Source organism: Myotis lucifugus, unplaced genomic scaffold, assembly GCF_000147115.1.
Source record: "Myotis lucifugus unplaced genomic scaffold, Myoluc2.0 scaffold_225, whole genome shotgun sequence".
NCBI classification, from domain to species: domain Eukaryota; kingdom Metazoa; phylum Chordata; class Mammalia; order Chiroptera; family Vespertilionidae; genus Myotis; species Myotis lucifugus.
Window position 1 is genome coordinate 665,626 of NW_005871273.1, and position 16,504 is coordinate 682,129.

The 16,504-nt window shown below is 43.4% G+C and overlaps 1 protein-coding gene and 1 pseudogene across 5 annotated transcripts in view; one reads left to right on the forward strand and one right to left on the reverse strand.

Moving 5' to 3' along the window:
* Nucleotides 1-16,504, reverse strand: part of NTM (neurotrimin) — an 846,452-nt gene that overhangs the window by 297,088 nt on the left and 532,860 nt on the right. The gene's annotated exons all lie outside the window — the stretch shown is intronic.
* LOC102432456 overlaps nucleotides 1-16,504 on the forward strand; it is a 38,824-nt pseudogene that overhangs the window by 21,233 nt on the left and 1,087 nt on the right.

The following is a 16,504-nucleotide window of genomic DNA, read 5'->3' on the forward strand; positions in this document are numbered from 1 at the left end:
AAGAGTCGGGCAGGACTGCAGCACGGGAGCAAAGAATTTTCAGTAACCAACAGAGGCTCGCCCCAATGGCAGCGACTGGCGCCCCACCTTAGTCTGGCACCCCCGCTCACCTGCTTCACCATCCCACTGTGGTCAATGCCCGCCATGTTCTGTGCACACCCCCTGGTGGTCAGCGCACATCATAGTGACCGGTTGTTCGGTTGTTCCGGTTGTTCTGCTGTTTGGTCTATTTGCATATTAGCCTTTTATTATATAGAATGAGGAATACAAGCAAAAAAGCAAAAAACAAGTAATATGCTGGTAGTTATGTGTTAAGGAAACAGAGATATCCGGCCAGTGTGGTTCAGTGATTGAGCTTTGACCTATGAACCAGGAACTACAGTTGGATTCCAGGTCAGTGCACATGCCCGAATAGCAAGCTCCATCCCCAGTACAGGGTGTGCAGGAGGCAGCCGATCAATATTCTCTCTCATCATTGATGTTTCTCTCTCTCTCTCTCTCTCTCTCTCTCTCTCTCTCTCTCTCTCCCCACTCTGAAATCAATAAATATATATTCTTTAAAAAAATAAAGACAGAAAGTGCTGGATAAAGGGAGCTGTGATTTTAGACAGGATGGTTAGGGAGAGGCTCTTGCGAGGTTAAGTACATGCAGGTCCCATAGACTCCATGACACAATGAATACTTAATTCATAAACTATGCAAAAGAGTGAAACTGAACTCCTAACTTGTGCCATACACAATAACCAACTCAAAATGAATTAAAGACAAGCATAATACGTGAAACCGTAAAAACCTAGAAGATACCATAGGGGTAAGCTCATTCATATTGGGCTTGGCAATGCTTTTTTGAATTTGACACCAAAGCAAAGCAAAAGAAAGCACAAATAAACAAGTCAGATCACATAAAATAAAAAAGCTTCTGCACAGCAAAGGAAACCTCCATCAAAATATAAAGGCAAAGTACAGAAAGCACTTTGCAAGCCACATATCCAAAAAGGAGTCAATGTCCCTAAGAGAACTCATACAACTCCATAGCAAAAAAGCAAAACAAACAGCCCCCCTCCAAAAAAAATAACCCAATTAAAAACTTATCAAAGAACCCAAATAAAAAGTTTTCCAAAGAAGAGATACATATGGCCAGCAGGTACGTGAAAAATGCTCAACATCACTAATCATCAGGAAAATGCAAATCAAAATCATGAAGGAGCTATCACCTCACACCTGTCAGGACGGCCATCATCGAAAAGATGGGAGCTAACAGGTGGCAGTGAGGGTCTGAAAGAAAGACAAACCTTGCACGCTGCTGGTAGACATGTAACCTGGCACGGCCACTATGGATAACAGTATGGTGGTTCCTTCAAAAATTAAAAATAGAACTACCCTATGATCCAGCAATCCCACTTCCGGGTAGGTAGCCAAAGGAACTAACACCAAGGGGTTTAAAAGCTGGGGAAAAGAAAAGAAAACGTTTGTGGAGCGTGCATTTCAAGGCAGGTGAGTTTAAAGAGGATGCGGAGCCCAGCCCAGCAGGTGGCCTCCATCTTGTGTCTGCCATGCTAGTCCATGTTGACAGCCAGCGTGGACATGTCCCTGAGGGCTGAATCTTTAGTGGCCAGAGGACCTGTCAGGGTTGATGGTTCAACTTTGAAACAGTTTCCAATGGGCCAGATGGGGTTCTTTGGAAAATAGTCCAGGTTTCCTCACAGATGTTTCAAATTCAAAGAAAAATCAGGCCTGAAAAGATTTAACATGGATCCATCCAAAATAGGGCAGGTTTCAGAGATCCCCCATTCAGGGGAGAAATAACTATAAATATTGATTCATATTTATTCATTCATTTCTTCTGTCTATTAAGGACTTATTGGTTAATATGGGTCTATCTAGAGTGAGAAGGCATCTGAGGAGAACGACAAGTATTTATGATGAGATGTGCCCTCATGATAGGCCCTTTAAATAGCCGATTTCAATCCTTACAACAGTTACACATGGTGTGTATTTATGAGACAGATGGATGGCTGTTCACCAAAACTTGCTTTCTCTTCATCCCGGGTGCTTCACTGGATACCATTTCCCCTGCTTTCCTGCAATTATGTGGGATGCCGGGACAGAGTTCTATCTGGTGGAAGGGAAGTGGAGGTGACATGCACGGGATTCCCAAGCCCGGCCCTTTAAAGGCTCCTTCAGGTGCTTCTCTGTGCTCTCTCCCCATCACCCAGACACAGGCTCAAACTTGGAAGTCACACAGCACCTCCAAAGGACCGCAAGAAGCAGAGCCTTCCACTCTTTACAGCACGCAGCACCCCTCTGGGTCATGAATGTCAATAGTACAGACAGATGGGCTACAAGGCTGGGCCCCTGGTCTGAAGAGCAAAAAATCTCATAAAACTGTCACTTTGGGTAACTTCTAAAGCAAACCAAGGGCCTACTGAGCCTGTAGTTCTCAAAGAAAAAAATAAAATAAAATAGATAGACAGACAGACAAATAAATAAATAAATAAATAAATAAATAAATAAATAAATAACGTCAAAGTGTTCATGTATATTAATTAGGTACACTCCTCTGTCTATACCAATGGTTACAAGAAAGAGATGAGCTCCAGGAGAAAAAAAAGTCAGTTTTCAAGCAGATATTAAAATGAGAGATAGGTAGGTAGATGGATAGATTAAGATTCTAGAACTTTGAGGCCTCCCAGGTTTGGAAAAACCAACCGAAACTTGATCCCACATATCAGGAAGATAGAAAGATAGCAAATAGTCTAAGCCCACTAAGACATCCACGCTGGATAAAAGAGCTCACCTTTGTGGAAATCAGCAAAGGATGGCTACTCCCCCTTAGCTTCCTCACCAAGGCCTTTCTCTCCGTGACCTCAGGGTAGCCATGCTCAGATGAGAAAGGAAGGAAATGATGGCTTGAGAGTTCTAGCCAGGTATGACTTTTAATATTTTTCATGTGGCCTGGAAACAAATAAAGCTGAAGTTTATGGCATTGTTGAAGGAATTTCCAGCTAAAGAAACCAGGGGTCTACTTTTAAAAAGCCTCTGAGGATGAAACAACTGCCTAGCTCCCCAGCATCCACTAACAGGAAATGAGCTCCATCAATCACTCAAGGAGTCTGTGGGCAACAATGACCACGTTACATATGCGCATGGAGGACAGGGAACAGAGAACTCCCCAATGGGGATGGACTGCCCATGAACAGCAGATGAGAGACTTCCTCTGTAGAGTGTCAGAGTCGAAGGAAGGGCTGTCTCCCAGGGCCGGGCACAGGCATCCCGACTGCCTGGACCAGCAACTGCTTCCTGTCTCCAACTCTTCTCTTCCCCAGATTCTCCAATTTCCAAATGTTTTACAGTGATAAGCCAGTCATGCGACCCCATTAAAAAGATGTCATAACTGCCCAGCCGGCATGGGTCAGTAGATGAGGGTCGACCTATGAACCAGGAGGTCATGGTTCTATTCAAGGTCAGGGCACATGCCCAGGTTGTGTGCTTGATCCGCAGTGTGGTGCATGCAGGAGGCAGCCAATCAATGATCCTCTCTCATCACTGATATTTCTATCTCTCTCCCCCTCTCCCTTTCTCCCTAAAATCAATAAAATATATATATTTTTTTTTAACACTGTCATAACGTTCAGTTATAAAACAAATAAGTCATAGGATAAAATACACAGCATGATGACTATTAATACTGTACTGCATATTTGAAAGTCACTAAGAGAGTAAATCTTAAAAGTCCTAATTCACACACACATAAAAAAAAGCCTGTAACTATGTATGGTGATTGGGATTAACTAGACTTTTATTATGTGTGTGGTGATCTTTTTGCAGTATATACAAAAATCAAACCATGATGTTGTACACCTGAAACTTAATATAATGTTATAGGTCAATTATACCTCAACAAAAAACTATTTTGGAATAAGTGGCATTCTTGTCAGTTATAGATCACTTTTCCATGAAAACCCATGTCTAGTCATGAAGAAAAGCAGAGATATGCCCAAGTGAATTTGGACCCTTAAGCTGGATGCAATAGTTGGATTGAATTTTGAGTCGTCTAACTCGGGGCTGTGTGTGCTCTGAATATGTAAAGAAAGATGCAAATGGATATTTGGTGAAATATTATAGCTATAATTGGTAGCTATATACTTAATCCATATCCCATCTTTTTCTTAGCATTAGACTTGATTCTTTTCCTCAGGCTCTGCAGGCAGGTAGACCAGATGACTGCATTTCAGCCAAAGGAATGGGAGGACATATGACATGTACCTGATGGCCCTTACAAGCCTCCTACCTGTGCTCCTCTGTACTCTTTCCTCTTTGTTTGGCTGGAAGATGAAGCCTGGGTGACCCTGGATGTCACGTGCTCAGAGGGGCAGAGCTTTTGTTACCTGCGTCCCTGAGTAAGTGGCGAGTAGGACCGTCATCCTCACCAACCATCAGAAACACTCATTTTAAAATGTAAGTGAGCACGACAAAAACTTACTGAGTGAATTCAGTGACACTTTGCTCTTTTCATACTATCCCCTCCATTTACAGATGTAAAACAAAAACAAAACAAAATAACAACAAAAAACAGGGCCTGGGGAAGTAATTTACATAATTTAGAGAGATCACAAGCAGCAATTGGGCTCAAATCTGTGTCCCCTCAACTCCAGCATTTCCTGTCATTGTGCCACCCCCCCCCCCATTTGGCAATTGATGATATGCTGTCCGTCATTAAGGAGGGGAACTCTTGGGGTCAAGATAAACCAACCAACCTTCTCCTACCTCAGGTATCAGGTAGGTTTGTTTTTGCCCCTGGTTTTCTAGTAGGTCATGGTTTTCTCCCCAAGAGCATTACTGAAAAACTGTCCTTTCCTTTAAGTAGCTAAGGAAGTGGTGAGGCCTCCATGTAAAGAAGCAGGACCTGGGTGTGCCCTCCCCTGACTGCTGATTCCACGGGGATTCTTTAGGGAAATGAAAACCCTAAGCCATTTGATCCTGAAAGTTTTTCTGCAGAAAGGCAAGATCAGGGCCTTTCTTTGTGCTAAATCTTGCCTTGATTAAATTGGCTTTTTTTCTTAGTGAGTTTCCAAAGCACTGAGTGACTAAACAAGAAAGGGTTTTAATAGGATCCCAGATTTTAAAGCTACGGGCAACACAGCCTGGGTCCTTCATGATGTGTGAGGAATAAAGAACCCAAATCACTGCTTTTAAAAACCATCTGTCAAAGAATTACAGTGGTTTCCCCTTTATCCCACCTTCCTTTCCCTTCATTTTATATGTCCCCAATGCTGTTTGCGTCAGAGGACACATGTTAGAGAAGCAGAAACTCTGCTTTTCGTCGGAGGTCACCCTGGCTGGAAGGACCCTCTCCTCTGGGCAGGCAGGTCCTTTGGCACTGCCCCCAGCTGCTCCTGCAATTCAAGCAGCAGTAGTATCCGACCCATTTCCCCATCTGAGCCCCAGCACTTGCTCTTCCTTTCCATCCTCCAGTTCATTTTATCTTTGTTTGTGCCCCTTCTTAACCTTTACCCTCTCACTTCCTGTGCATTCTCTTAGTCATTTTAACAAAGTGGCCGCACACTGGTGGTGATCACAAACTCCTCGGAGCCAGTTCCTGTGCACAAACAGGAGCATTCCGTTCACATGGCACCCCCAGTATCATCCACCATCCCCAGTGTCGTCCACTGTCCCCAGTGTGTCTCATCACCTGCTTTTCCCTTTAGGCAGATGGGCAGTCTTTCACATCATTTCAAGCTGCAGTATTTGGTTTTTTCCCTCTTTTCTCCAGGGCCCTAGAACACATGCGGGGTGATCTGAACTAAACCAGAACAATTTTCAAATCCGATGCCAGCACAGAAATACTGGATATTCCAACAAGAGCCAAAACCAAGGATGATGCGTGTGTCCCCTCTGGTCCGCTCTGGCCACAGAGACACTGCAGAGGTGCCAGGGGACACAGGGTAAGCAGAGTGTTTCCTTAAAAAGCGTTATATTTTGATCGCTTAAACAGCTTCATGTCAATGACTCATCCCTTGGTTGAGGAGGAAGTGCCTGCAGAGACTTAAAGAGACCACTCCAGCCTCTGATTGGAGCGAGAGCCAGGGAATGACTGCAGGGGCACCCAGCTGTGGTCTTAGTTAACTGGGAAGCCACCAAACAGAGCCATGCTGGAGCTTCTTAGCTGGAAACCACACTGCCTACTGACACCCTAGGCAGCCCAGAACTCAGTTTCAGGACACCTGAATTCTACCTTCTCCAGCCCTCAGCTTATACAATTCAGATTAAAAAGAGAATTACTACACTGCCCCAATAGTTCAGGACTTGTCCACTTTAATCTGAAGGCTAAAGTCATATTTATACTAAATGTCTACAATATGCCAAATCCCATCTCTCCCCCCCCCCACCCCCCACTTAGGTCAAAACAAATAGGCACCATTAGGTATAAATGAGGTTGGAAAAGATCAAGATATTTAAATTTATTATCCACACACATTCTCTCTCCCTCCTGCTCCCCCTCTCATCCCCCCTTCCCCTGCCCTCCCAATAGTTCCACGCTGCAGAACTATGAAAACAAATTGAATGGCAGGTGGATAGGTCTGTAGAGCAAAGTACTCCCCCCAGTTGATACAGATTCTGATTCAAACATATATACACACACACTGGTCTACTGGCAAAGTCAACTCTTGCTCTTTGCCCCCATTATGCCCTATAACTTGTTCAGATGTCTGTAGTGGGATTTATACACTGTATTATAATTATTTGTTTACCTTCCTTTCCATCACCAAACTGTCTTATACTTAAGAGTCACAACCAAAGCTTCTTCTATTACTACATCCACAACTCAGCACAGTGTTTGACCCCATCGGTTGTGCTCATTAAATACTTGGGAATAGCCTGGCTGGTATGGCTCAGTGGTTGAGTACTGACCTATGAATCAGGAAGTCACGGTTTGATTCTCGCTCAGGGCACATACCCGGGTTGCAGGCTCCATCCCTAGTAGGAGGCAGCCAATCAATGCTTCTCTGTCATCATTAATGTTTCTATCTCTCCTTCTCCCTTCCTCTCTGAAATCAATAAATATACTTTAAAATATATATACTTAAAAAATACTTGGGGGTAAAATAATGGTACTGTCTCATGTTTAGTTTTAACACTAAAGTTTGAGTAATTACCTGTATTTTAAAACAATTATTTTTAATTCCATAAGTAAGCCATCATAAAATAATTTAGAGATTTTGGAGGTGATCAGTAGGGGTAATATAATAAATTTTCTGTTTTTAATTAAAATGTCCATTTTCAAGTAGATTTTGGCAAGTAGACATTGATAATATCTATCAGGACTGATGGAATAACACCACCCAGGCTAAATCTGACTTGACAATAGAATCTGGGGTTCTTTGGGGCCATAGTAATGAACCTTATTCTGGATATGATAGACATCACTTTGCCAAAAAGCCTACCTACTGTTTAAGGTCTGGATACCAATCCAGTAAAGTTACCAATTCCTATTTCAAAAAATATATGAATAGAACTAAGGCATCCAAATAATGTAATAAAACTTTGAATTTTCTCTTGACATCAATTCCCTCCACTTCCTTATAATTCTTGTCCCTATTCAATTACTTTTAAAACTATAATCCATGTGGTTTCAAATCAACAAACAATTAATTGTTCTTTATCAAAAAGGGACAATTTGAATATGACTCAGTTTACTCAGCATCAATAAAGATACAAAGCTACCTGTCTATAACAATCTGCTTATCTATCTTAATTAATATGTGCAAAGAGCAATGAATTCCTTGTACAGAATCTCTCTACATATTCACAAAGGGCCATTATCATTAATTGCCCATTAGTAATTAGATGTCACCAAGTCCATTAGAATATCCACAGACTCTTGAATGCTTGAGCCATAATGTCTAACGTGAAGTACTGTCAAAAAGTGGGTGTCAAGAAAGAATGACCATTAGTGCTGCCTTCTGGGCACTTTTGAGTTAATAACGAGGCAAGTGTCTCTCAAACACCCTCAAACAATTACCCCTCATTGAATTGCTAGACAGTAAATGAATGGCCACAGAAAGACTGCCTGGTCATATCTTAATTAAGCACAAGCAGTAGGGAGGATTCTGTAACTGCCTTCATTGCATTCCCATAGTCCACATGGGTAGTACTTAACCTTGGCCGGAGGTTTGCCCAATTGTCTAATGACAACATAGCAAAACAGCTTAAATCACTACAAAGGTTTGTGGATGTGCACTGGTGTCTTTAAACCTTGAGAAACTACTATGACATTGCTAATTATGCCATCACTCGCCTTGTTTGGCTTAAATTTCAGCCTGAGTGTGTCCTAATATAGAAAACATTGAACAGCCTTACTCTTCCCTACACCCTGAGAGCTAGAATGACTCAGCATGCACTAAGCAGACCAGGGCACAGAGGTGGAATTATACTCGGGTCTGACCAGGTAACCTTGACTTTCTGTGCTTCAGTATTCGCCATGGACAGACCAGAATATGACTGCTACCTGCCCATAGGCATGCTGAGACAGTGAAAAGAATATACCTGAAAACCGCCTTAGCTTCACGAATCCAGAAGTCCTACATCTGGTTCTCAACTCTTTCAATTTTGCCACCCAGAACAGGTTATTTCACTGGTCCTCTGAGCCCCAGGACCTCCAATTTAAAAAGTGAGGGAATTAAACCAGAACCCTGCCAATATCTGTGTTTCCTAAACTGCATTCTAGGGCAGTGGCTGCCAAACTTTCAGACCTCAGGGACCACCAGTGGTCTGCGGACCATTCAGAGACATGTCTTGGCTCATGCTTCAGACTTTCCTAAAATCTCTCAAACAAGTAGCATCTGGACTCAGCATGTCCTTTAACTCTCACTAAGTGGCCCCAGGCCCAGCACTAGTGACAGTCGTCCTTGGTTCGCAGTTTGGCCTCCCTTGGGCACATTCAAGTCCAGCAAAAGTAGCAGCACTCTGCAGATTGCTTTGTAACTTAGTATGTCGGTTGGTGGCTGACCTTGGCCTGCTCCTCTGGAGGCCCCAGAGACACCTCTACAAGCAACACACTCAAGGGGCAGACTCAGCAAGCACAAGAGCCCAACTGCTATGTGGGGTTGGTCCCTGCACAGTTGATCTTCCACAGTGATTGATGCCAATTCTTACAGCTGATTGGCCTGGGAGTAAATCCCTCCCATTGAGATGTCAATAGCAATCAAGGGGCAACTACCACAGAAGGGTGTACACAGCCCACACAGGGGGGCATACCTGGAGTGCCCCGCTCCAGTGATTGGAGAGGCTGTACCACTGGGCCCTACAGAAATTAGGCCCCTCTACAAAGCCCCAGAGACATAGCAGCTCTACCTAATACATAGAAACAAACACAGAAACAACTTTCAGCATACCAATTTTCACATCATGGGTGTGCTAGAATGAGAAGAGAGCGAGGAATTGAAAACCTATGTGAAAAAATAATGACAGAAAAATTCTGTAACCTGGTAAAGGAAAAAGACAAGTCCAAGAAGCACAGAGTTCCAAACAAGATGACCCCAAATTGGCTCACACCAAGACACATCATAATTAAAATGCCAAAAGTTAAAGACAAAGAGAGAATCTTAAAAGCAGCAAGAAAAAAGCATTTAACTACCTACAAGGGAGCTCCCATAAGACTGTCAACTGATTTCACAAACAGAAACTGTGCAGGTCAGAAGGGTTGGCATGAAGTATTCAAAGTGAGGAAAAGCAAAAACCTACAAGCAAGATTACTGTACCCAGCAAAGCTATCACTTAGAATGGAAGGACAGATAAAAAGTTTCCCGGACAAGTTAGAGAGTTTGGTGAAAAAGGTGAAAGGATGGACATGGGAACGTAAGGTACAGCATAAGGAATATAGTCAGTAATCCTATAATGAGAATGTGTAGTGTCAGATAGGTACTGAATCTATCAGGTTGATAACTTAAGTGTGTTATATAATATCTAATCATTGGGTTGTGCACCTGAAATTAATATAATATTATATGCCATCTGTAATTGAAAAAAAAAATATTTAAAGTAAAATAATAATAATAAGCACTTATTAAACTATGGAAACATGTTTGAATTGAGAATATGCAGGCATTTGGGAACTAACAGCAGGGAAAATTGTGTTCCAATCCTGTTCTATAGAGCCCTGGGGTCCTGCTGTGGATAGACACAGACAGAAAGGAAAGAGCTTCAAACCTCATCAGCTCGTCAGGCAAAGCAGGTCTACTTTTTTGTCATCTGATTTTGTCTGTTTGCTTTAATTTCTTGATATTGGATAAAATTTGTTCAGAAGAACAGGTTCTCTGAGCAAAGTCATTTGAAAACCACCAGACTGGATATCTCCATTGCAAGCATTCTATGAATCTATGGCTATTCTGAAGAAAACTATGTGACAAGTTAAATATTCAAATCATTAGCTTCCTCGCATTCCCTAGATTCAATTTATTATGATTCTGTTCCGGGTTTTCCAGGCCATGCTGTCATGCCTTCCACTGACAATTCACACTTCCTATTCAAGAGGGTGAGAGACACCTTCATTTTTGAAGCAGCCTTTTTATCTCAACTGAATAAGTGATGCATGCTCTCTTCGCTAACATTCCGGAAGTTACACCTGAACCAGACTTCACATGGCTCCTTCCTTTCCTTCCGACCATGGAAGGCCCTGGAGGGAGGGCCTCCTCCCTGGACATCACTTCGGCTGCTCTGACAGGCCCGCGTGACTCTGTAATTAATCTGGGCCACTTCCTTTTTCCTTTAGCTCATGATTGATTTTCTCCATAAATTATTTTGGGCTGTTCGTGCATATCAGAGGCCACATTATACTGTATTGTTAATGGTTCCCTGAGAATGAAAAAAAAAAATCCTTCCCTCGTCTCTCCGCCCCGCCCCCCCCGAAAGCAACTCACAATGAATTGGATTACAAAGATTCTTGCTTCAGATCTTAATTGGACATCAGATTTCTACAGTATCCAAAAAACAAAATATCTTCTATTGTATGATTCTAGGGCTTATGAGGTATATTTACATAAGCCTTTAAACATATCATGCAAGCACAATGTTCAAATAGCTTTATATATTCAAGGTTAATCAGTCAATGAAATGGCACCACCAGAAAATCAAAACCCTCTTTTTCTTTCTGTGAGCGAAGCCATTGCTCACAGATAGTATGACTTCTGCTGCCTATGGCTGAAGAAGCGGTTTGCACCTGAGTGACTGGTCGAGTGCAATCTGAGGGACAATTAAAATGTACAGCACTATCTGGCAGGGGTAGCATAGACCTTGCGTGACATGCACCGGCTCAGTGTTTGCACAATGGGAAGAGCAGATGCTCTTGGGAAATTTGGCAGCACGTGGGGAGACAAAGCACAGCCATAAAGGCGGATGATGGGAAAACTGTTCAGCTTAGTGGGTGTTTTCGCTTCCATTAAAAATGCAGCCAACTATTCCACCATTCTCCAAGTCTATCAAGCGGTGGTGGGAAGTGGGGTGGCGGAGAGCAATCAATGCGCGTCTGAAGGATGGGCACTCGAGCCTCAGTGTGTGCTGTGCCAGATGTATTTGATTTCCAATATGCATGTATGCACAGGAAGCTTCCAATGGATGGGCTGACATTTATCTTTAGCATCCAGCACTGGTGGGGCTGGTCACCCCTGTGCTCATGAGTGAGAGTAAATGTCAGAAAAGATTAGTGGCCGTGTGCTACCCACACAGGTGGACATTTTTCATTCTCTGTGTTCCTCATGCTGCTCTGCATTTAGGTAACAGTGGTGAGAAATTAAATGTACCCGTGCTCTGGAGGGGGCAGGACTATGGGGACGGGAGCTGTGTCATCACGTGGGCCTTTTGGCTGGGACTCTTTTCAATGCGAAAGATTCCTCGCCACACGGGCTTGCTTCCCTTCTCGCGTTAGAAACAGAGGTATGACAAAGTCTCCGCATCCTGAGAGCATGTCCCTAAACTGTGGATCTTGGAACTTCAAAGAGCATATTGGACTTTATTATTTACTAGAGGCCCGGTGCACAAAATTCTTGCACTGGGGGGGGGGGGGGGTGGAGAGGTCCCCTCAGCCCGGCCTGCGCCCTCTTGCAGTCTGGGAACCCTCACTCCTTACCGCCCACCTGCTTGCTGCTCCTTACCACTCGGCTCCCTGTTCCTTCCTTAGTGCTGCCACGGAGGCGGGAGAGGCTCCCGCCACTGCCACTGCACTCACCAGCCATGAGCCTGGCTTCTAGCTGAGCGGTACTCCCCTTATGGGAGTGCACTGACCACCAGGGGGCAGCTCCTGCATTGAGCGTCTGCCCACTGGTGGTCAGTGCACATCATAGCGACTGGTCATTCTGCCTTAACGGTCGCTTAGCTTTTATTATATAGATACTATTAACTGGGTCCACTCATTTGTGAAGATGGTTTCTGCTGAACCAGAGTGGGGGTGAGGGGGAAGGGAGCCAGTGAAGGAGAGAGAAATGATCCTCAAGCTTCCTTCTATAGTGTGTGTGTGTGTGTGTGTAGATGTGTGTCTGTGTGTGTGTGTGTGTGTGTGTGTTAACTAGTGTGCCCACCTCCTATTGTTTAAAAACAAAACAAGAAGTAAGACAGGAAGGACTTACGAAAACATGAACACATCAGACAATCCCTAAGGGTAGAAAATGTGAAGAGAACATTGAAAATTGTCAAATGGAAAAGGCAGCTTATAAGTAAGTGGTGACTGACTACTGTCCAGTAGACCAAACTGCCTCCCACCAGGCCAATTGGTAGCTGAGACAAAACAGAAACAAGAATAAGCCTAACCCCTCATCTCCTCTATTCACTCAGGCTCGGGTCTAAGCCCACCCACAGTCCTGTGATTGCTTCAACTTTATCCCATTAAATAGATCGAAACCAGAGTTAAACTGCATTCAAGGTTTTCCAAATAAAATTTTTTTAAAAAGAAAGAAAACAGCAATCCAACTGCACTGATCACATGTTTCAAATGCTACTTAGTTCATTTTTAAAGTGTAACCAGACCCTGTGGAATGTAGTTCAGTGTCACCAAGGACTGACTGCTGGTGCTGCAGGCACCGGATTCACTGCTGAGGCCATAGGGGTGCCCAGTCTAGCTCATTGCATCCCTGGTGCTGCACAGAACATACCCCAAAGCTCTCCAAGATAAAGAAGAGAAAATTCTGGGCAGAACTTCTTCCTTTTTCTGTTGAGCACAGAGACTTGAAATTCCACTCCAGAGATGCTCTCCTCTCGTGATCCTCTTCCTTTCGAGTGTAGTAGCTGTAAGCTGAGGACTCTCAAATCCAACCCATGCTCCCCCTCCCGAGTAGGAAACTATTGAGAAAAGACATTCACACAGACTCAGACTGAAACAGCACCAAACAACCACAGGACTCAATCAGGTGGGAAGCAACTCCAACATACATATGGGCGACAGGCAGACACTCACATGCTCACCTTTCCATAATCCCCGGGGGGAGGGTCATTCAAGTAAAGGGGGCAGCGATGATGATACATGTATTCATGGAGGGGTCTAATATTTAAGCTTTTATAGCTTGTGGATTTTTTTCTTACATTTTTGTGGTTTATAAACCTAGGAGACCAGACTTCTCATAAGAAAAACCCTTATTTGGATCTCACCCATTACCTAAAGATATAGAGGAGGGGAAAAGCAGAAAATGAACAGGGAAAGAAGAATATTTTTTGAATCCACATACTTTCTAAGGCATAAGGAGTGGATTACACATTTGAAGAGCAGCCACTGAGAGCAGAATGTTCACTTGTCAATGAGGGGAGACCCCTCCGAGGAGTTTGCAAGCTAAAGGGGGTGGGGCTCAGAAGACACATACAGACATAGAGGACTTAGAGCATCGGTGATGGTGATATGCGTCTGTCCCTTTAATAGTGGGTACTGACCAGACGGTGTCTTATTTCCCATGTAGATTTTGTGGGTGAGGCTATATAACACTGGTACCTAATAATTAGGATATGTTAACACTCTGCCAGGCTTTGCATTCTCATTCTCTCATAGAATTTTCCAAGTACCTCTATGAGAAAAATCGCAATTTTCGGATGAGAAGACAGGTAAAGGACATTGAAGCAATAAAGTCAAAATCTGGACCTAGGCAATCTGACCCAAGAGCCCATTTATCTTTTCATCTATTTTCACATTATGCATTCCTTTCATGTACCTTTCAGACGTTATACCATGCTCATGGTAGATATTACATCAATGCCTACTGAATTAATTAGCATGAGAGCAGAGACGCATGAACTCACATGTGAATGACATAAACATGTGAATGTTGATCATCATTCAAGTTACCTAGAGGACAAATATCCTGGCAAGATGCAAAAGGATTCCTGTCTTACAAGTGTCAGGTTAAATATAATTGGGGTAAGTAATAAGGTATTGCATACATAATGTTACCACAATGTATTCACAATTCACTCATCTATGTTTTCCTTTATTCAAATATGTCTTAAATGCCTAGTCTGCGCCAGTCACTCTTCTAAATAATGCAAGCTGTAAAAGAACAAGGCGCCTAAAGAGTTCACCACTGTGGAGTGGAGGGGCCGGGATGGATACGTCAAAGGAGAAGCACTAATAAAGACACACAAGTCACCCCCCGGATGGTGAGAAGATGGTGAACTGAATCCACACACTGTGAAGTTAGGGCTATGGGAGAGCCCCCAGATTGAGAATTCTAGGCTCTGGAATCCCCCAAAGACCTCAGTCACTGCAGCAAAGTCTTGTGCTCCACTCCCTTCTCTGTGCACCCCCAAAAGGCTGAATAAACCAAGAATGAGAAGGGATATGAGATCTGACCTTTTTTTTCTCACTTCCTTTTCATGGAATCATCCTGCTGATATAAATATAGAGGAAAACAGAAGGGTGAGATAGCCCTGTCCAGGGAAGTTCTTCCTATGGCACCTGGAGTCCATTTTAATGAATTTAGAGCTCTCTGTGTATCCTGAAGACCCATGAAGTTACATAGACTGTTATGTGTGTGGTGTTTATTTTGTTGTTAGTCTTCTTGCTTAGTTGTTTACCTGTCTAATTACTGGTTGGTATGAACTGTTTCAGCTTAGGTAGAGGGTACACAATGAGTTAGACCTTTGGGAATGACATGGGTTCAAAATCAGAAGGCTGACTCACAAATCATTCAACAGTGCACAAACATCATTTGACTTCCTTTCATTTACAATGAAGTGGTGACATTTTTTTTCATCCTTGAAAACATCTTAATTAACTGCCCCTGACACCATACCTGGCAATTTACGGAGGAACAAAACATGCATGGAGACTACATGACATAAAGAAAAGCTGCCTTTGTCGAGGCGTCCTGGGGACTAAGGAACAGACGTGGATCTTCAGGTGGGAATCGAGGAGCCCCATTGGAGAAGGAGAAAGCCTGCCAAAGAGGATCGCTGACATAAGACTTGACAAGTGAATGACAACTGGAAGGTCCAGGTGGCATTATCGTTTACCCTGTTCAGGAGTGGAGAGAGGCCCAAAGGCAATGAACCTCACCTCAAGCTCCCTGGCCGGCAGAACAGGGAAGCAGACAGGAAAGACACAATTGAATCTCAGGACCCACACGACCTCAGTGAAGGTAAAACCTAAGGATATCAGAGTCCTGATGAGGACACTTAGAATTTGGTTTTGATAAGGTGTGAATGAAGTTTCTGCCTGCGCTACTTCATACAGGAATTAACATCTTTCTTTCTTTATACTAAGTTGAAAACACAGAAAAAGGCAAAAGAGGACAGGGTTCCCTGGGGTTAGAGAAAAAAACTCAGCCTAGAGAGCAGGTTAGGATTTTCAAAATGTACAGAGTGTCCATTCTGTGCAGTCCTCAAAATCAGACCTACTAGGAGGGCTTTAAAGGGATAGATCTATCCGGTGTCTTAAGTACCACTATTCACATCATATGCCTCTAAACTCCCCACATGAACCCCCTGGTAGCTATGATGTGGGTCTACTCTATAGTAAAAGGCATGGTGGACTCACCCTGTGCCCTCCACCCCCACCCCACTCAGCCTCCAAAGGCAATGGATCAAAGGGCTCTGCTCTACAGCGTTATGGGAACACGGTACAGGTCAAGGAGACAGTTTTGAATAATTACAGAACAACATGAACAAGTACATTTAACTCATACAGACAATGGCTAAAAGAATGGAGTAGATTTGAGGTGAAGAAGACAAAACATCATGAAAGGTCTCCTACAGAATGTGACCTGCCTCCAACCACCTCTCTCTCCTGGACTCCACCACTGCTCATGATGAACAGAGGCAACTGGGCAAACTTTCTTTACTTCTGATGAAATATCCCTGCAAAGACTCTGTCCTTTGTGCGACTGTTCCTTAAGCAGCCTACCACCCAAATGGAAAACAGAATTAGTCCTCTCCTGGTTTTCATCTTTAATTGCACGCTGATTGATTTCTAAACGCCCTGCTGCTGTATTGTATTTGCCCTCCAATTAACTACCTTTGATTACAGCTGTTT